Source organism: Chlorocebus sabaeus, chromosome 4 (assembly GCF_047675955.1).
Source record: "Chlorocebus sabaeus isolate Y175 chromosome 4, mChlSab1.0.hap1, whole genome shotgun sequence".
Taxonomy (NCBI): domain Eukaryota; kingdom Metazoa; phylum Chordata; class Mammalia; order Primates; family Cercopithecidae; genus Chlorocebus; species Chlorocebus sabaeus.
The window spans coordinates 22,820,484-22,842,575 of record NC_132907.1 but is presented as its reverse complement, the minus strand read 5'-3'; the positions used below and the strand labels follow the sequence as shown (position 1 = coordinate 22,842,575).

Sequence of the window (22,092 nt, the reverse complement as noted above, 5' to 3'; positions counted from 1 at the left end):
ACAGGCTCCAAGGTCCAAAACACGTCTGCTCTTAAGCCCCATATTAATTAATTAAAACCTAAGATATAGTCGAGAAAGAAAAGCAAAAGACTTTCCTTTGTAGGAGCACCAAATTAACTTATTGCTAGTAGCCTCTTGGGCACACAAATGAAAGCACAAAGTCATCAACAGCAGTCCAGTCAGGACACTTGGTCAGCTCATCATCCAGCTTCTCTGTGGGGAGCTGCTATGAAGGGCAGAGCAGCCCTGGGGTGGTATGTGGCTGGGATTGCCTCCCCTACCCTTTATCTGCAGCAGTCACTGACAGAAGGTAGGGTTACGAGGCCAGATAGAAGGGGAGATTCCTTTCCCTGTCCTGCCTGGGTGGTCCTTTTGTCCCTGTCTTTCTGGAAAAGATGATTAGATACAGTGGTGGGAAGGAACCCACCCGCATTGTTGCTTTGCAGATAAGAAAACTGAAACTTGAAGTGGTAAAATGACATGCCCAAGGTCAGTTAAATGTCAGAGATTATGATCATTGATGTCATCCAAAGAAAACTCCAATTTTGTTCTAAGCTATGAAGTGGAACCAATTTGTAATACAGCTTTCTCTAAGGGCTGAAATCCTATTTCTTAAAGCCTCAGTTTATGTCGTTCATGCATTGAGCACTTGGGACAGAGGGAATTGAGGCAAAGGAAATTTTTTTATTATTTATAATAGAAATTCCACTGTCTAAAGGGATTTGAGGTGCCTTGTAATGAAAGGCAGGCATATCATAAAGCTGTAAAAATATTTTAAAAGGAGAAAAAAAGTTGAAGGCCAGGAAAAAACCATATCAAACCCCTAAGTTAAAGGCAGCCAAGGAGAACAGTATGAGTAATTCAATTCTCACTGCCTGTTGAAAGGAAGCATAGTAATGCTTAGCTACAACATTCTTGGAGAAAAGTTAGTTGGTTAGTTTACTATTATTCTCTACTAATTCTGGAAGGTCTTTTTAAAAATTTTAATGTATTCAGGGATAGGGCTCTGGGCCAGATTGATGCTCTGATTCTTAATGACATAATGGATAGCCCCAGAAGCAGGTGCCAGAAGGCATTACTATCATGGCTTCACTATTACTCTGAGTCACTGTTTTTATTGTGTACTATTTTATCCCCATATTAATGAGTGTAGATTTTACTTGGGCACATGTATTGTTACCTAATTATTTAGTTATCTTTTTACAGACTGTCAAGGTCTTTACTTCTTAATACAAGGACTTGTCAAGGCAGGACTGCAAGCCAGGGAGACCTCATCAGAATTCATTCATCTGAGTTCAATAGCATGGATGGAGTACCCACTGCATGTCCCAACCTTGCTAAAGAGCAAGGGATAAAAATATGAGTTGAGTCTGATTGATTAGGCAAAGATTCAATGATTTATAATACAATATGATGACATCATATAACAGTGATCAGAATGATGTGTTTTAGGAATACAATAGAAAAAGGACAGATTCTGCCCAGAGACATTGGAGGTAGGTTCCCAGGGGAGGTAATGTTTTATTCATTCTTTTAAAAGAATTGAGTATATATTTTCTTCCAGATACTATGTTGGGTGTTGAGATTATCAAAGCAGTCATGGTCTCTATTTTCATGGAACTTGAAGTAATAGCCTATTTGTAGATGGAGAAAAAGACTCATAGTGTATTGCAGAGGAAAAAGTATTGCAGAGAAAAAAAGAGCTCTATGAGCAAACATGAGAGGGACATGCAAGCTAAAGGGTGACCAGATAATGTGTGGGGCATGAGGACACTTGAACTGTATCACACAGGCAATGGTGAGACAGCGAAGGACTTAGGAAGGGAGTGGCATGAACATATTTGTACTTTAAAAGTTAGCCACAAAGATTTAATTACATAAAAAATAAAACCATAAAAGTACTAGAAAAAAACACATAGGTAAGTATATACTTTTAACTTGGGGAAAAGCTTTCAACGTATGGCATCGTAAAGTTAAAACCACACAGAAAAGAGGGATAGATTTGAATATATAAAGATTTAAAAGTAAACCACAAAACCACTAAAGTTAAAAGGATAAAAGTTTTTAAAAAGTTAAAAATGACAAATTGGGGGATATTCAATAGCCTTGATATACAAATGACTCATACATACAAATAAAAAAAAGAAAATGCCTTATAGAACACGAATAAAATATTTGCAAAAGGAGATATTCAGAAGTTTCCCCCAAAAAACAACAGATGAAAAATGTTCAAACTCACTAGGAATCTAAACAAATTAAAATAGGTAGATATCATTCTTTACTTACCATATTAAACAAATATATTAAAAAAAAAACAAAACCAATAATGCCAGGGTTAGTGAAGGACTAGAAGAACAGACTCTTAAGTACTACCTATATATGAGTGGTTCAGAAGACCAATTTGTAACAGGTGTCAGAATTCTTAAAAATGAATAGATACACTGATTTAACAAATTTATTTTTAGGAATATATCCTAAGGAAGTTGGCCAACTCACAAAAATGGGTTTTTTCCCCCCAAATGGCTCATTTCAATGTTGTTTGTAATGGCTAAACAAAATACAAAAAGAAATAAAAAACAAAACAAAAACCCAAACAACAAAACCCCACAAAACATGTAAATGCCTAACCCTGAAACAAAAGATTGGTTAAAAAACACAAAGGCCACCCACTCAGATGCTATGTAGCCATTAAAAAGAATATGAATCTATACTTACTGACATGGAGATTTTCCCATAATATATTGTTAACAAAGAATAAGAGATTACAGAGGATTGTAGCAGGATATCATTTTTGAAAATACTTATTTTATGTACATAAAAAATCCAGTAGAAAAGATAAAATATTGTATCATTTTTCTGATTATAGTTTGTAGTTTTCATTCTGCTCATTTTTATTTTCTCATTGCTCTACATCAAACATGGATTAATATAAAAATAATTCAATCATTATAACACATTAAGGTGATTAGCCTCAGGCACAAAAGATGAAGGGCATTCAGGAGTCATTTGCCATAAACTAGGTAAGAAGTGAGAAAGGCTTGTGCTGGACTCCAGTGGTTTCCAGTCCTATCTGTACTTCAGAAACACCTAGGGAGGTATTAAAAAGCACTCATTTCAGGCACGACACAGACTAATTAATTTAGAGTCTCTGGGATGGGACCTTGACACTGGTATGTTTTAACGTCTGCCCCCTGTCTCGCCCCAGGTGACTCTAAAATTCGCAGCTGGAGATAAGTCCACTACTCCAAGGCAGTGGCAGTTAGAAAGGAGAAGAGGATTTGGACCTGAATTATGTTCTAGGGGTGGGATCTCTAAAAAGGGTATAAATCTTAAGACATGAAGTTGGCTTTAGTGGGTTTCCTTTCATTCTATATAGCTCTCAAGGTCAAGTGCATTGCTGAGGAATGGACAATAGCCTCTGCTGATCCCTCTGGTCTAAGCTGCAGCTGGCATGGCAGCATCGGAGGCTGCATCCATTCTCAGCACATTTGGAGTGCAATGATGCTGCAGGAACAAATCGCCCACCTTCCAAATGCCCTGTGAGTGAGTCAGTGCTCAGCAGCATTGGCAAGGCAGAGCGCTATAACTGCAGAGAAAGGATGACATCTCATATACATGTGTGAACAGGACTGTTTACTCATCGGATGGTTTTTTTTTTTTTTTTTTTTTTTTTTTTTTAAGGAGAGGTTTGGTTTTCTAAGGTCCATAAAATTTGTTTCATCACTAATCGCAGTGGGTGTAGGTGTTAGCTGACATACTGGTAACTGAATGTTCTTAGCAATACTGCAATAGCTTCCCTTAAGGTTTAAAAATTATGATTTAATTGCTACCTCTCTTAATAGGTGTTACTCAAACAGGAAGGAAAATGCCACATACTCTCACCAGTTCTTGATGCCAGAGATTACTAAAGCAATTTGGAGAGATATTGAAAACGTGTTGAGAAAATACAGGTGAATTTTAATACATGATGTGTATTGACATTTTTACTCTAGGTAGCAACAGAGAGACTTCTGTATTGCTGGGGAGGAATTATATGAGATTTTTGGCTATGGAGAAAGGATTTCTCACTTCTTATTGGCTGAAAAAAAATAAATGAAGCCATTATAAGCAGTATTGAAATATTAATCATACCTTCCAAAATTAAACACCCTTTTAAAAATAAAAGTTACACAATCTGTCTTTCACTTCATCTTTGACTTTCATCCCAACACTGGTGGGAGGAAATAAGCTCTGGTTAAAATCAAGACTGAAAGTGACTCTGACTTCGCAGAGAACAGTGTCAAGGCGAAGAACTGGACTGTATCTTCTCTCCCACTTGGGGTCAGTGTTTAGGCAGATGAGAGAAGATGAGGAAACAGGACAGGAAATGGCAGTGTTTCCACCAAAGGTCAAGGGGAACATTAAGATAATGGGCTACATTCCAGACCCAAGGCTGACGATCCTCTTCAAAGGAGTCAGTGGTGGAAACAGACACAGAACCACTCCCAAAAGGTACGATGAGGTCAGGAGCATTGAAGAGAGGCAGTACACAGGGGGAGGTTGGGTGAGCATCTCTGAAGTTACCTTTCCGGTTGGTCTTTGACATCAAAGTGCATATGTCTGCCTTTCATGGGCAGGTAGAAATGCTGTGCAGGTGACAACAGGCCTCTGGCAAGATAAGAACAGAAATTTTTGAGCTTCAAATTATAGATCTTTATGCTTCACTGAAGCTGGTCTTTACAGGCGTGTCATTCCCCACTGTGACTGACCACAAAACCCTGCAGGGAAGAGGCTGTGGGGTTCCCTGTGTGGTCCCCAGACCCTAATATGGCCTTGTGGCTGCCGAATATACATCTCTATTTAAAATGTTCAGAATCTGTGTACGTGGTAAGTAAATTTCAAACAATACCCTCTCTCTCTTCTGCTCCCTGTCTCCAGACCCCCATTTTCCCTCCCTGGAGATAACCACTGCTAGTGCATTTTTAGGTTTCCTACCAGTGATAGATATTCTTGTACCGTTTCTCTGTCCCCGACACTCCACACGCACGTAAATGCATACACACACATAAACATAATATATACATATTTTTACAGAGAACTTCACACACCACTCTGTACCTTGTCATGTTCCCTTACGTTCACTTATCAATAAATTCCGGAGATCATTCCACACCATTCCATACAGGACTGATTGAATGTGTGCATGAATGCATAGCACTCCACTACAGAGGTGAACCACAGTCTGTTCAACCAGGCCTCTCTAACTGATGGAATTTAGAGTTTTTCCAATTTTTGTCAATGATGCAATAAATGTCTTTGTATAACTATTTTTATGTCTGTGGAAGTATTTCTGAAAGATTAATTCCTGGATATTAAATTTCTGAGTACATGCACTTTAAGTTCTGATTGATATTGACACATTTTCTTCAAATATCAAGCCAATTTATACTCTATCAAGAATATACGAGGCCTTGAGAATATTAAGGGAAAGAAGGCCACAAAAGACCACAGAATATATATGATTCCTATATAATGACACATCTAGCATAGGCAAATCCATACAGAAATAGATTAATGGTCACCAGGGGTTGGGGGAAGGAAGGAGCTAAAGAGTAACTGGTATTGGGTGCAGGATTTCATTTTGGTGTGATGAAAATGTTCTGAATTCAGATAGTGGTGATGCTCCTACAACTACAGATATGTTAAACCCTACTGAATTTTATATTTTAAAAGGATTAATTTATGATATGTGAATTCTATCTCAATAAAGCTCTTATTTTATAAAATGTATGAGAGTGCCTGTGCCTTCCACACCCCTATTGACAGTGTATGTTCACACTTTTTCATCATCACCATTATAATTACAACATCTTGCTTCATTCCTTCTAAAGGAGAACTAAGCAGGAGATAAATAGACTGAATGGGCCAACTAGGGATTTTAGGATTTGGGCTGTCAACTTTATAGTCTAACAATGGAAATGTCTAGGATGGAAACAATCAAAACAGTCAAGTTGTCAACAATTGCCAATGAGTTCAGCAGCCTAAACGAAACAAGCAAGGAATGAGACTTAAGAATTAAAAACGGGATGAAGGACCCAGTTCTTCCAGCCTAAAGGATTTTGCAATCTGTTTGCTTAACCACGGACATTAATGCCACCTCTCCTGAATGCAGAACTTAATCCAGCAGCCTGCCTTCAGTAGAAAATATGCTGAAGCTCTATGTAGGTGAAGAAGGTATGGGAGCTGAGTAAGACATTATTTTTGTACACCATTCTAGAGCTACTGATAGGCTGAAAAAATTAACCATTGCTTGCCCCTCTTAAAACTCATGTTTTCATTGAGATGGGTTTCCTTTGGATTCCATTTCACCCCTTTTCACCTCTCACCTCTAGATTAACCCTGCTAAATACTTCTTTTTCTATGATGTCTTATATTTCAAACTGCTTGTGCCTTGTGGGATTAAAAGCTAAATACTCTTTAACAAGAGTAATCCCCTAAGTGGACATGTTTCTGAGATTGTTAGGCATTTGATCACAAGTGAAAGATGAGAATGCAGAGTGAAGGTATGAAAGCGTAGAGAGTAGAGAGGTTCAGGATTTTCACCTTAGTAATAATTGATTGCAAAGGGGCTCTCTAAGCCAATATTTGCATGAAAATAGGCCCATTCTTAATTCTCAGGAATAAGCTCATTTTTCTCCTTTCCATTGAGAAGCAATATGACCCCAAGGAACTACACCCCAGCAAGGGAGGCCTTGACACACTTGACCTTTCCCAGTTTTTGACTCAGCTTATGTGGCTTTAGTAATTAACAGCCAGCACTTACAAATAGTGCATTTAATATGTGGCAGCCACTGTTCTAGGCACGCTATATATACTGGCTCATTTAAGACTCAACAATCTATGAGGAAAACACTATTTGTCCTGTTGCTATGGACTGAATTGTGCCTCCCCACCCCTGTAGAAATCATTATGTTGATGTCTTAACACCCAGTGTAGTGATATTTGGGGATGGGCCTTTGGGAAGGCAATTAGGTTTAGATAAAGCCATGAGGGTGGGGTCCTCATAATGGGATTAGGGCCCCTGTAAGAAGAGGCTCCAGACAACTTGCTTCCCTCTCCTGTCTCTGCCATGTGAGGACACAGGGAAAAGCCAGCCATGTGAAAGTCAGAAGAATTTCTCACTGGGGGATCAAGTTGGTGATCACCTTGATTTTGAACTTCCCAGTCTCCAGAACAGTGAGATATAATTATTCATTATTTAAGGCATTCAGTCTATGGTAGATTGTTGTGGTAGCCCAAGCTGACTAATGTAAACCAAAATTAAAATTCTAAGGCCCCCCAACCATCTGAATGAACCCTTCCTCTTGGCCAAGGGCGTTCCAAAGTTAACCTGAAGAACAAGTTCAGGCTATGATGGGAAACGGGAGCTGGACTTGCCTCATTATGCCCTCCTCCCTTTTGGAATTACTGGTAGAACGGACTCTAAGTTTGATAAGAAACATTTACAGTTTATTCTCTCTGAAGCCTGCTACCTGGAGGTTTCATCTGTGTGACAAAACCTTGGTCTCCATGACCTCTTATTGTACCCAGATATTCTTTTCTATTGATAATAACTCTTTCAACCAATTGCCAGTTAGAAACTCTTTAAATCTACCTATGACCTGGAAGCTCCCACTTCAAGCTGTGCTGCCTTTCTGGACTTAACCAATGTACATCTTACATGTATGGATTGATGTCTCATATCTCCTTAAAATGTGTAGAACCAAGCTGTATGGACCCCACCACCTTGGGCACATGTCAGGACCTCCTGAGGATGTGTCATGAGTGTGTCCTTAACCTTGGCAAAATCAACTTTCTAAACAGATTGAGACCTGTCTCAGGTACTTTTGGTTTATATAAATATAACTGCTATCTTATAGAGGAGCAAATTGAGACCCACAGAGGCTGTCATATCTTACCTAGGGAGAAGTAGAAGATGATGAAGGCAGGATTCAAACTCACATAGTCTCGCTCCGGGGTCTGTATTGCTCATTACTATGGTCAAATGCCTGCAGTGAAGGCAATAGTTTGTGTATTCTGGCCTCTTCTTCTGCCATCTTGAAACTCCAAATTATGCCATCATGTGGACTCACAAAAGATTGTGTTCAGGCTTCCACTGTATGTCTCATGTGTTTTGGAGTTCGTGCCATCTACTCATCAGGGAGCCTGGTAATGGCTGGTACTTTTTCATTTCCACTCCCTCGGTTCTTAGTACAGTGCCTGGGTAGGTGTTTACTAAATCTTGTTAAGTGAATATGTGTAAAGATGAAACAGCCTAATCTCACAAAGTTTTACAAATAAGAATAAATCATGTGAGTTCTTTGAAAATAAGAATATTGCAGTATGAGAGGCTGATTTGGTAATAACTCAGCTAAAAGACCTGCTTAAGCAGTTACCCAAGCCCGAGAGGGAGTACTTTTGTGCTGTCTTATGATAGTCTGAATGGACTTAGGGGGACACGAGTTTTCTATTTTGCCCTTGGCCCCTTGCTTATAAAAAGTACTACTGCAGGTTGGGCTGCCACAGAAGCAGGCTCTGAGATAGAATCTAGTGTGCAGGATATTTATAAGGAGGGTCCTTGGGATCTATGCCTGCTGCAGGAAGAGACTAAGGCAGAACTGGGTAGAGGAAGAAGTTGAAATGTGGTCCAGGCCCAGTGACAGCCTGGCCGAGCTCATGAGAGCTCTTGAGCTAGAATAGTCTTGCCAGAGTTGAGCCAGATGGCAAGGTCTTCTTACTCCAAAGCTACCTAGTCACTAGATATGGGCTGCCCAGGAGGGGCTTGATACTGAGCAAGGCAGCTTGCCTGAAGGGGTGGCAGCTGAAGGCTGTCCGTTGACAGACTCCCAGCAGCTGGGACAACAAGCTCTTATTTCAGGGAGGTCTGGGTGGTGTATCTCAGGGTCCCACACATGAACATTACTTTGGAATGAGTGTTTCCACAGCACAGGAGCCCAGCATGGTGAGTATTCTCATTATTACAGAATGTTACTTTCATCTCTTGAGCCAGATTTTCTTTTATGACTCTTGGCAGATGCCCAAAGATCCTATGTCTGTGTAGCATCTTTTTGAAAGGTTTTTCATACATAATATCTCTCGTATGAGATTCCTTTCTAAGAACACTTCACCTCCCAGAGTCTGGCTTTAAATTTGTTTTCTCATCTTTCTTTCATAGCCCAGAAGAAAAAGTTCCCTCCCCCTTTCTCAGGTTAATTTTTCTCCTATAACTTTGACTTGACCCTTCTTGGCCTCCTACAAAACCTAGTTCTTTCAGTGAGTCTCAAGTCCCCTGAAAGCCTTTCCTCTGCTACACAGGGTAAGGCCCTAGAATATTATTGTATAGGAAATTGGGTCTTAGTAAGGGAGTAAACACAGTGATGTCTGGCCCTAGAAGCAGGGAGGCCAGGAATGAGATGCAGCTCTGCTAATGAAACACAGTGTAACACACTATAAGCAGGGGTTCTTCTAGGAAGTTTTGATGAATAATTCTTAGTTGCTTGTTCCTCTGAGGAGCCCCTGAGGGTTGTATCAGTGCAAGGTCTCATGGTGAAGTAGAAGGAATGTGGTTTTTGGAGTTATTCAGGGCTGATTTTGACTTATAGCCAAGCCACTTGCTAGCTGTGTAACCCCCTCAGTTTACTTACCTTCTCTTAGCTTCAGTTTCCTCACCTGGAACACATGGCTTACAAAGTCCTCCCTCAAAGCGTTGCTGTGAAGGGGACACTCAATGAGATGACACAGGGGAAGACTTGCATAGCATCTGGCACATAGTATACCCTGCCACGCACACGCTGCTTCCCCACTGAGGCAGTTGCACTGGGAGTCCAGTTGGCCAGATGCCAACTCTCCTCTGGCTCATTCACACACATGGGCCCCACTATTTTTGATTTTACATTTAAACCCCGTGCTCTGAATTCCTGTCTTGCCTTTATTGGTTAGACATCTCCATCTCAATTACAGCTGAGCAGGTGCATTATGAGCTGAGTGAATGCAAGATTGAACAAATAAAAAAAACAACATGTAAGTAAACTCAAAAAATGCTTTTGGAGTACCTTGAGTTCAAATGGTTTGTGCCTATTCCATTCACAGATGACACATTCTATCTGCAGTGACTACCAAGCTGAGTATGGCAAGATGGTTTCTTAGCATGATAAGAGACTAACAGGACCTACTTCTCATTTGTTAACCCCTCACAGTGTACCAATATTAAACAAGGTATTTTAAAAAGATCTGTTCCTGCCTTTGTCATTAATTTTTAAGAGTTAAACTTCTTTTTGTTCTGTGAGCCCCTGAAAATTCATTTTAAATCAACAGGCAAAGAGCCAGCTACAAGGAAGGGCAGAGCAAAAATAAACTTTATCCTGCAGTCATGTCTTAGGGAAGAATTGGACAAACCTGTTCCTTGTTTCAGTAGAAACTTCAATCCATGCAGCAGAATTAAGGAACAGCTAGACTGGTGCTTGTAGAGGCAAAAAGATAGAGAGTAAATATATTTAGTCAGGCTAATCAAGCACACATCTGTAAGTGAATTTTAAAAATGACTTTGCTTTGAGGAAGTTGACTCTCATTTTGGTTTATTTCATGATTGACTGAATTGTTCTCTGTCTTGCATGTCACCTTATTTAACTTGACACTAATCTGACAGAGGGATGTAGAGGAAAATCTATAGGCCTGGGTGTCAGCCCTGAGTCAGGACTCTGACTCTGTTGCTTCTTAGCTATGGCACCATGGGTAAGTTACTCAATCCTCTGACCTTCAGTTCCTTCAAATAGTAAAATGAGGTTTTAATACTTACTTCTTTCTACTATAGTGTGTATAAAATGTGATATATACAAAGTGCCTGGAGTGAAGTAGGTATTAAAAATGCTATAGTTCCTCTCTCCTTGCCTCCTAATTTCCAAAATATCCAATGGCTTTTAGTCATGTGATAAATTTTGGTTGCTACCAAAATTTGGTTGCTACCATGTTTCCCTATTAGCCACTATTTACTACAGAATATTCTATACTTAGTGCTGTTGTCATAAGCAAGTCTCTAGACAAAGAGATGAAATTGCTGAGGCAGTTTAGCTCGATGGGTTTGAATCCAGGCTCTGGCACTTGTCAAATGTTTGACCTTGGTCAATTAAACATTTTGTGCCCCAGTTTCCTCATCTGTAATATGTGGATATTAAACCTCATTCCTAGGGTTGTGTTGAGGATTAAATGAGTTAATCTATTTGAAGCCATTAGCATGGTGCCTAGCAATTGCAGGAACAATGTTGATGTCAGCTATTGAAACTGCTGTCCCTCGTTGCTATGTTTGTGGCTGCCTTCCTACTCACAGCTCTCATCTTCAGGAACTGCTTCCACCCACGAATCACCTCCCTCAGTGTTGTTTGTGTTACATAAATGGTGTTCCCATCCAAGCCCCAACTATTTAGATCAGGAGTGGACATCTTATCTGAGCTGGAAAAAATCAGAACCCTCTCTTTGGTTTGGGAATAGTGAGTAATTGAGAACAGCCAGCTGTGGGCTGTGGAACTGGAAGGTTGTATAGACTCAGGGCTGAGGCCATCATCTGGGTCTTGATGGATGAATGGAGAAAGCTTTCTGCTAAAAGAATCAGGAAAGTGGGGACAGATATAAGAGAAAACCGAAGAGGAGAAAGTTTATTGCCCATAAGAAATGATGAGAGGCCTGGGAAGATGAATTTTCCAGTTCCTGAGACCAGGCTGTGCTGAGCACTCTGTGCTTACACTCTTGAGATGCCCACATTCTTACATGATCACGTTCCAATTCCCAACCCCTTCTCGACACGCTTAGGCAACTCTGTCTTCTGTGCAGGCAAAGAAGCTGTGATGAGAACGCTGAACTTCAACAGGAAGTGATCTACATCCTTGGTCTACAAATGTTTTTGCTCACATAGTTGCAGAATTTTTAAGAACTATGTACCCCTACACATTTTCAAATCGATATCTAAAATTTATATCTTAAGTTTAAATGTCACAGCCCATAGAATAGTCCATTGATTGCAAGATACTATATTTGTTTCATAGTATTATGAACAGCTAAGAAAAAATAAATGCTTATCATTTTTGTAAGATATACCCCAACTTAACAGATGTTAAAATGAAAAGTATTATGTCCCTTAGAATCATTGAAATGTGAACATTAAGGATATAATCCTTATACATGATAAATACTGACATTAAAAAAGCCTGCTGCATTCTTCTTTTAACTGTGTCCAAAGAATCTAAATACTATAAAGATTTAATATTCACATGATCCAGTTAGAAAACAGATGAGCATGATCTACTCTGACATTTGGAAAATTTAAATCTTTTTGCCCCCTTGAATCTAGATTTTCATCCTATTACCCATACAAGATTTAATGTAAATGTATATCATGTATTTTTATGTAAAAATATAGTAGTCTTTAAACTCTTTTACCAATTCCCCTATCATACATTTTGCATACATACAAGAAAAATATGCATATGAACTGGAGATTTGCTTTATTCTCTGTATTCATAAGGCTGTAATCTGCACTATCCCAATATGGTAGGTAGCTTCTAGCACCTGTTGCTATCTAAATTTAAATGAACTAAAATGAAATAAAGTTAAAAATTTAGTTTCCCCATATTAGCCACAAGTGCCCGATAGCCACAGTGGCTCGTCAGTAGTTGATGTATTGATACAGATAGAAAACATTAGTATTGATGCAGGACATTCTACTGAACAGACCTGCTCTAGAGGTTAAAAATGCCTTTCAGGTTCACTTTTTATTATACTTATTATAAGTATTCAATTGATCAAAACAACCTAACATATAACATAGTTTTATATAAATAATTTAATTGACACAAAGAGAAAACATTTTAAGCATTTGTGGCTTCTAATCAAATAAATGGAGCAGAACTTTTGTTTTTTAAGTAGTTTCATGTGTTCTGTGACTTATTTCTATTTTTTAGTTTTATAAATGGAAACATTGAGAAATTTTCTTTTCTTCTTCTTTTTTTTTTTTTTTTGGAGATGGAGTCTTTCTCTGTCGCCCAGGCTGGAGTACAATGGCACCATCTTGGCTCACTGCAACCTCCGAATCTCAGGTTCAAGCGATTCTCCTGCCCCAGCCTCCCTAGTAGCTGGGATTACAGGCTTGCATCATCATGCCTGGCTAATTTTTGTATTTTCAGTAGAGACGAGGTTTCACCATGTTGGCCAGGCTGCTCTTGAACTCCTTATCTAAGGTGATCTGTCTGCCTCGGCCTCCCAAAGTGCTGGGATTACAGGCATGAGCCACTGCGCCTGAGAAGTTTTCTTCATGAAGAACTTCATCGCATTTCACTTCTTTGAACTTTTCCTGAGCGAAAAAAAAAAAAAAAAAATCACATAATGATCTATCATCAAAATTTATATTTAGGGATAATTTAGCTGACAACTTTGTTAGGTACTGCTTCAGTTCTGTTCAAATCAAGGAATTGGAAACCACTTTGCTTGCAAAATAGTTTGGCATTATAGCCATCTGCTGTCTCAATTTCTGCTAAGTCCTGTATATCAAAAACATACCAGGATTTATTAAATGATCATCAGTTGAACTTTTTGAGACAGGTCCTCCCTCTGTTGCCTAGGCTGAAGTGCAGTGGCATAGTTATAATTCATTGCAGCCTTGAATTCCTGGGGTCAAGTGATCCTTTCCCCTCAACTTTCCAAGTAGCTAGGACTACAGGTGCATGCCACTACACCCAGCTAATTTTGTTTTAAATTTATATTTTTAGTAGAGATGAGTTCTCCCTATGTTGCCCAGCTGGTCTTGAACTCCTGGACTCAAGCTATCCTCTTTCCTTGGCCTCCCAAAGTGCTGAGATTACAAGTGTGAGCCCTCGAGCCATTATACCTGGCCTAAACTTTTATTCTTTCACTTATGGGCACTCTATTTAACTATATATATATATTTTTAAGTTAGGAATATATTACTGATTTTATTTTTGCCAATACTATCTTTTTCTGCTAAATGTTCTTTTCTTATGCTTTAAATACAATTTTTTTCCCAGAAGCTGAAGATACAACTCATTTAATTATGGGAAATGTTGGTCATGAACTCTAATTGGCAAAGTCCAAATTAACATTCAAACAAATTAGCCAAATTAGAATTACTTCCTGTCAAAAAAATTATGACTTCAATTTTCAATAAACATATTAATATATTTTATCAAGTATTATAAGATCTAAAGAGAGATAAATTATGAAATGCATCTTGTAAGACAAGTCAGCTCAAGGTTAAAATGATGACAAATATAATTAGCTCATTTTTATAATGTAAATACAGAATGATAAATGATAAATATGCTTTTTTTTTTCTTTAAAGATGGAATCTCGCTTTGTTGCCCAGGCTAGAGTGCATTGGTGCAATCTCAGTTCACTGCAACCTCCACCTCCTGGGTTCAAGTGATTCTCCTGAATAGCTGGGATTACAGGGGCCCGCCACCACACATGGCTGATTTTTGTATTTTTAGTGGAGACGGGGTTTCACCATATTGGCCAGGCTGGTCTTGAACTCCTGACCTTGTGATCTGCCCACCTCGGCCTCCCAAAGTGCTGGGATTACAGGCATGAGCCACCGCGCCCAGCCTTATGCTGTTCTAGTTGATAATAATGCAAGGTAATTTGTAAGATAATAAGTTATATATGACACAAGCAGTTCCAAAAATTTATTGGTAATTGTCATACTTTTTGGTAAACGTATGTGCATGTGTGTCTTAAACTCTGATTTTTAGTTGTGGGAGAAAAGGTAGAATCATGTATCAAAAAATAGCTATATTAATTTCATTAGACATTCACCCTTATATTTAATGAAAGAGAAAAGTATATACTAATAGAAGCTAATTATTTGGCAGCTAGCATATAATTATTTTTGGAAATATGAGATAGAAAATATTTAACATTAGATGAAATAAGACAAAAATTGACCACAGTTGGGATATATAGCTCATGATATAATTTGATAAAATATATTTTAGATATCTTATTAACCATATACATCCAATGTGAAAAAATTAAATTTATCCAAGAATTTTCTAGTGTATTTTGAAAATCATAGTAATGCAGAAGAAAGAATAAACACAGAAGTCTATACTATTTTGACTAAACACAGAAGTCTATACTATTTTGACTATTAGTATTTTTCTTTCTAGGGTCGTGACATTCCAGGGAAGACTTTGAGAATAGCTGAACATTATAACTTTTATTTAAATATGGGGTGGGGGAAAAGCTGTTTCTGGAGTTCAGTATTTTTCTGTGCTTTTTGGTTTGGGGTCCTGGGACTCTTCCTTGGGAGTGAGGTATTCTGACCATAGCTGGGGGGCAGAAGAAGAAAAGTAGTAAAAACAGTCATTATTCTATCAAACTGTTCCACCATAGATCTGAATTTAGAACATCCAGGTGTGGGCCAAAATGCCCCTACAGCTGGGAAGACTGCAGTCCTAGGGGTTTCCGGTGCCCGAAGAATATATCCCCTTTGTTTGTTGCTCTAGGAAAGCCTTACCACTGCTGCTAGGATCCAGAGTAAGATTCAAGATGTGTGAGCAGTTGGCCTTTCTCTTATATAGACCAGAGAAGGGCTTTGGGAGATACAGGCATGTTCTCTTTCTTGGAGCAAGTTAAATTTTTGGAAAAAGTACAGGCAGAAGTTGCAGATTTGGAAAAACATTCTCTAAGAACTACATGTGATCACATAGCTTTTGGGAAGTGTATCTGTCTGAAAATACTAGTCCACATGTACATTTCTTAAAAAATGATATTTTTCTTTTTCATGAACTATATTGTTAAAACTCTTAGGACAGCATGAAAGGGACTTTCAAAAAACGAAAAAAATCACAACTTCACAGGCCTTAAATAACTACCCACATTTTCTCCTAGGTAGGCTTCCATCATTCATGTACACACTTCTGAATAACAGTCTTAGAAATCTGAGATTTTTGTGTTCTGATTATTTTCCTGTTGTCTTTTTTGACATGATACTGAGAAATATTCCAAGTTGTACTCAGAGCACATAAAACCACTATCAATGATAGTCCATATGTCTATGCTAATAAGACCTTGTATTCCTTTTGTATTGTAGCTATAACAAATTATCACAAAATTAGTGGTTTAAAACACCACACATTTTTTATCTTATAGTTCTGAAGATCAGAAGTCCTAAAATCAAGGTGTCAGCAGGACTGTGTTCCTTCTGGAGGCTCTGGGATAATCGTCTTTCAGCTTCTAGAAGCCACGTGCATTCCTTAGCTCATGACACCTCCTTTCATTGTCAGAGCCAGTAGGGCACCATTTTCAAATCTCTCTTCGATCCGTCTGATTCTTCTATCTGTATCTATTTTATTCATAGAACCCTTGTGACTGCATTGATTCCACCTAGATAGTCCAGGCTCCTCTTCCCATCTCAAAGCCAGTTGATTAGCAAACTTCATTCCATCGACAGTCCTGTAGCCTAACATACTTAAAGGCTCCAAGGATTAGAACACAGACATCTTTGGGAAGCCATTATCTACCTCCTACAAACCCTAAAATCAGCTTAAGTGTCACTAAATTCCCCTTTTATTTCTGGAAAAATAAAAGAGGACCATTTGGTGTTGTTATCATTCCATGTTGTTTGCCTGCCAACAATACACTGAGCTGTCCACAGAAACATATTTAGGAGCAGTCTCCGCTCAATGTGCTCAAAAAATATGATATTGTTAGTATTGTCATTATTTAACATTTATTGAGCACCAACCATGCACTAAGTACTCTTCAAAAGATACAATTAGTCATGGTTGATGCCCAAAGGGCTTACTATTTAAAATTAGAAAGACACATCTAATATTAGACAAATGTTAACATCTACAAATAGCAATGCTTTGTGAAAGAACTCAATATCCCAGACAATTCAAATGTAGTGCTTCATATTATGTGTTCTCTAAACTCATCTGTATTCGCATGAGACCTAGAAATGTATACTCACCAGAAACTTTATGTAGACAGGAAAGAAATTATTGTATACATGCTACTTACAAGCAATGTTTTAAAAGTTTGGGACAGCTGCATTGTGTTCTTATTTCAGATCTTGTGAGGGATTAGATCTTGTGAGGGATAAAGTCTTTTTGTGTTCTATGGTTAATAGGATTCAGCTACAAGCAGAAAATATCTCATAAAAGTTGTACAGTATAAAATTTAATTGCTACTGGAGAAATAAATTTTCAAAAACTGCTGTTATAAATGACAAGCCAAGCTCCTACAGACCCATAATCATTTGGGAGACTGTTTCACACTGTACCTCAAGAGCCAGGAAGACATTTCTACAGTTTAGAAACTTGACCCAACTTTCATGTTAATGCCTTATGTTGGCTGGTTGAAGTATAAACATGTATGTACTACTTGCTCTGAGTTTATACTGCTTCTAATGTGTTTCCTGGCAGTAACATGCTCCATGTACTATTCACAGGAAAGAGGATTAGCAGGGGGCAATTCAGTTTATGCACTTGCCCTTTTTTTAGAAAATGGAAATATGTTTACAATAGCATTTACTATGCCATTGTAGTTTCTTTGATGAATTCTAGGGACAAAATCACCTCATTAATCTAATGATGAACAACACACTCTGAGGTAAGGTGAATTAAGGTCATAAAAGTAATTGACATCAGAGCCAGAACTAGAATCATATCACCTGTGACCCTCAATGGACGTTTTACCATTTCACCTGATGCTCACTGTCTGCCTCTTACCCTGACCCTCCCTAGGTCTCCTTCTCCCTCCACCACTACACACCCTTTGCCTCTAACTCTTTAGAAGAAGAGAGTTTCAGTAATGCCATGTGTCTGTTATCATTGTTTTTTTCACCAGATGTCCTGTTGCAAGTTGTCAAGTAGACCGTGGAAATATCAACCCACAGCTGCAAGAAACAGCTCAAGTCATAATGTTCCCCAAGAACAATGAATGACATGACTCTCCCCAGTCACAGTGATTAAGATTTGAGCTTGCCTGGATGAGCTGGCCAGTTAGCACTCTGGGCACAGGCATAGGTGGAGGCCTCAGCCTGTTCTCACTCCAGAGGATGGGGCTGCCATGTTAAGCAGCTGCACCAGAACAGGCCATATACATGTGTTTTTGGTGTGTGGATGTGTGGGACAGATTGTTATCTACATTAAATAACTTAGTGTTCACCCAACCATTTTTCCAGAATGAGAGTAGCAGATGGAAAGGCTGGAACGTGGCTTTTTATTTCTAGGGACCAGTGCTCTTATTGAAAGGAGTCTCCAGAACCAGTTTCACCCTTTCTATGCTTTCACCACAGGCTGAGCATGGAACTCCACCTTATCAAGTCAACCTTTAAACTGCTTAATGCCACCTCCCTCTGCCCACCCCCACACCATGCTGATTATATAAGGAGAATTGCCTGGATTTTAATCCAGCTGTATTACTTGCTACCTGTGTGAGAACTAGTAAGTTTTATTGTCTATCTATGCCTATTTCCTCAAATGTAAAATATAGGTGATTTTGTATCTACCTAATAGTTCCATGAGAGAATACAGGGAAAGCATCTGTAAAAAAGATCAGACGTATATTAGTGTTGAATAAATGATCCTATTATTATCCTTATTATTCCTTTGATACATATAAATTGAGCAACTCGTTAAGTGCCTGGTCCTTAGAGGGAGCAACACAGGGCAATGATTAAACTATAGGCTTTGTCTTCAAGAAGTTCGCAGTCAAGCTGCAGAGGCTCTATTATAAAAGATAAAGATCATTTGGAGAGACATTAGAAGAAGCTGTCAAAGTAGGTGGTAAATATCCGGGGAGGTAGGAGGAAAGAAAGGATCAAGCAAGGAAAAGGACCAATGGCCTATAGAGAGATGATATCTCGTATGCATCTCCAATGCCTAAAATAGCTCCTGATCCTGTAAGAGTTTAGTGGCATGTAGATTCCCAATTACATAATTTTTTTTTTTTTAACTGTGAGCCAAGTGGAACAGTTAGGTCTAGTTTTAGTAACTTACTATGTCATGGAGAATGAAGGAAGATCACTTTGTACCACATCCCCATTGCCTGTAGGTCAGGTCTAAAATAGATTTTTGAAGAAGGTAGGTAGTTCCAGGCAGTCACTAAACATTTTTTGCTGGATCCTCTAAGGAAATGTTAACTGACAAAAATATAATTTGGGTCACATAGGCAATTCCACATTTTCTACTAGCCACATCAAGAAAAGGAAAAAGAAGCAGGTGAAATACAATCTAATACATTTTATTTAACTCAATACATTAAGAATATTATAATTTTAACTCATAATCAATACAAAAACTATCAATGAGATTTTACTTTTTTTGTACGAAGTCTTTGAAATCCAGTGAGCCAACTATACTTACAGCATCTCTCAATTTATTCTAGCCATATTTTAAGTGTTCAATAACCATATGTAACTGGTGGCTACCATATTGGACAGTGCAAATCTAAAAGTTTTAGTGAAATTAGAGATTAAAAGAAAAGCATACTTGAAAATATTTCAGAAAATAAATTCAAATACATATGTTGGAGGATGCTGTACAGTACACAGTTTTCTGATGGCAGAGTGCACTGAGATTGTTTCAGTAACCTCTGCTCCAACAACTTTTAAAGAATAAGGGCAAACACAAATCCAGTCTGAGGACTTGCTTGACGTGGTGATTAATTAAGACATATGGGTGAGCATAAAGCGAGATTTCCTCCTACAATCCGTCTTCTACTGACTTTCATTAAGGACAAAGAACATTTTAATGGATGAAGCCTTCACCTTTAATAAGCCTTTACTCTGTTATTTCCTATGGAACCATGCATTAGATTAACAAAATAATGGTAGCTGGCTAATGATAGAGCTGTGGTCAGAACCCCAGGGATAGCCTATGTCACTATTAGCGCCTCAAGGCAAAATGTCACTTGGGCCACTTCTTCCAATCCAATCAAGAAGACTTTGACCTATAATTGCATTCAGAGAGTTCAAGAGCTCAAGAGGTTACAGATGGGGTGAGTGGGCCCATGCTTTGCATCATCAGATCAGCTTGAGGAAAGAATGTATGAGACCATAAATGGGGACTGATATGGGGTAAGGGGGAGGCATATTTGTCTCCTGTTTCCAAATGATATTTGGAAACAGAACAAACATTCCTGTTTATCATTGACTGCTTAGGAGAGGTATATTTGTTTATTGTTTATATACATTTTTATTTTGGAATAATTTTAGATTTACAAAAAAGTTGCAAAGCTAACGCAGAGAAACACTGTACCTTTCATCCAATTTCCCTTTACATAGGACGTGTGGTACATACATCGAAACCAAGAAGTCAATTTAGTTAACATTACTACTAACTAAACTCCAGCTTTTATATTGCATTTTTTTTCAATCTGCAGCTTTAAATTTCAGTAGGAAGAATTGTGTAAAACAATAAGATATCAAAGCAATTTTAAAAAACAGATAACCCTTATTTTGTAGAGACTAAGGATAGAGATGAAAGAGAGCATGAGGCAAAGTGGTGATATTAATCCAGCAACTTACTTTTCCTACCATGGATATTTTAGATGAACTTTGATCATTCTGATGCAGATCAAAGGGTACCTCCCTCTGCGAAGCCTTCCCTGGTCTGACATCAAAAATGATATTGGAGTTTCCAGCCGAAAGAAAGGGACCAGAATATTCTCAATGAGCAGTTATTAAAGCTTCCCCTCCCCTACTCCTTGCTACCTTCCAACTCATGTTACCGGATGTGCTTCCAGAAAGCATCTCTGAAGGTTTTATGCATGAAGAGTTTTTGCTGGGTCTTTTGTCTTTTAAATGATAGGAATTGCTGAAGCTATATATCCCTGAAAATGTCCAGTTTAGGAATCATCATGAATAACACATCTTAGCACATTTAGGTAATAGGTAAAGCTATTCACATTCAAATATGAGTTTGGGGGGAATTGCGCTTACTCAGTTTACCTCTGACCAAATTTAACAAATAGGAGGAACTGCCACGAATTTTTGGCACTGAGCTCGCTATGGCTTCACTGAGGATCACTCCTTTCTAAACAGACACTCTAAATGATACTGTAGATATTTCTTTCTACTCAACTAAGTTCCTGATGATAGGGACTGTGAGAAATGTGTCCCAGTCTTTCTTAACCTTGGATCCTCATTGCCTGAAACAATCCCTCGTATTTAACAGATGCTCAATAAATGTTTTTGGGCCAAAAATGGACAAATAACTATTGCATGGATAGATGGTTGAATGAATGCATAACCGACGAGTAATTCCTCATCTCTGCCTTTAGGAGCTTACTCTCTGGAAAGAGACATAGAGAAACACCCAGATGATTATGATGCATGGTGGAATGAGGTAGTAAGTGCTGAGAGAGGTGAACATGCTAAAGAAAATGCTGTTTAGGTTCCTAGAAGGTGGGAACTACAGCCCCTTGGAAAACAAGCAGAGGTAAGCCATACTTGAGATTGTCCAGGAGATGCATAGGATGGGATCGGGGTGGGATGGGAAATAAGAACATTTCTGTAGGAGGGAACAGAGCACACTAACCCAGCAAGGTGGGAAATCAGGAACAATTAGCATTTAGTTTAGAAAGCTTATGTGGCATGTGGAAGTAAGGGAAAATAAATGAAATTCATACACTGAATTTCCACATTATGCGTGTCCTTGAATGCCTCTGTTTGCCAATTTGGAAGCAATGATAGACAGATAAGTCATGAAGAGAAGCTGGTTTGGGGCGGAGGTAAGTTTGTTCAAGTACATCTTCCAAAAACATGTTAGGTCTGAGAAAAATATTAGAACTGCAGGGAAGAAAAAAGTATTGTGATAATATGATGATACCATTTAGTCATTCAGTTCTATGGTTACAAACCAGAATTTTCCTATGTTTGTAATGTAGAAGGCTATGCTGTGTTTAAATTATCTGTCCAGCCAATAAAATGCAAAGAAAATCAGTAAAGCAATTTTGTTAAAGAAGCAATTGAAGGGCTGGGCACGGTGGCTCAAGCCTGTAATCCCAGCATTTTGGGAGGCCGAGGTGGGCGATTGCCTGAGCTCAGGAGTTCAAGACCAG

The 22,092-nt window shown here is 38.5% G+C and overlaps 1 long non-coding RNA gene across 1 annotated transcript in view; it reads right to left on the bottom strand.

Annotated features, from left to right (window-relative positions):
- Positions 1–2,880: 2,880 nt before the first annotated feature.
- The window catches only part of LOC140711565 (uncharacterized), a 68,651-nt gene continuing 49,439 nt past the window's right edge, over positions 2,881–22,092 (bottom strand). Inside the window, exon 3 of the long non-coding RNA XR_012092842.1 lies at positions 2,881–4,647. This is a non-coding gene — a long non-coding RNA (uncharacterized lncRNA). The remainder of the gene's footprint in view (positions 4,648–22,092) is intronic.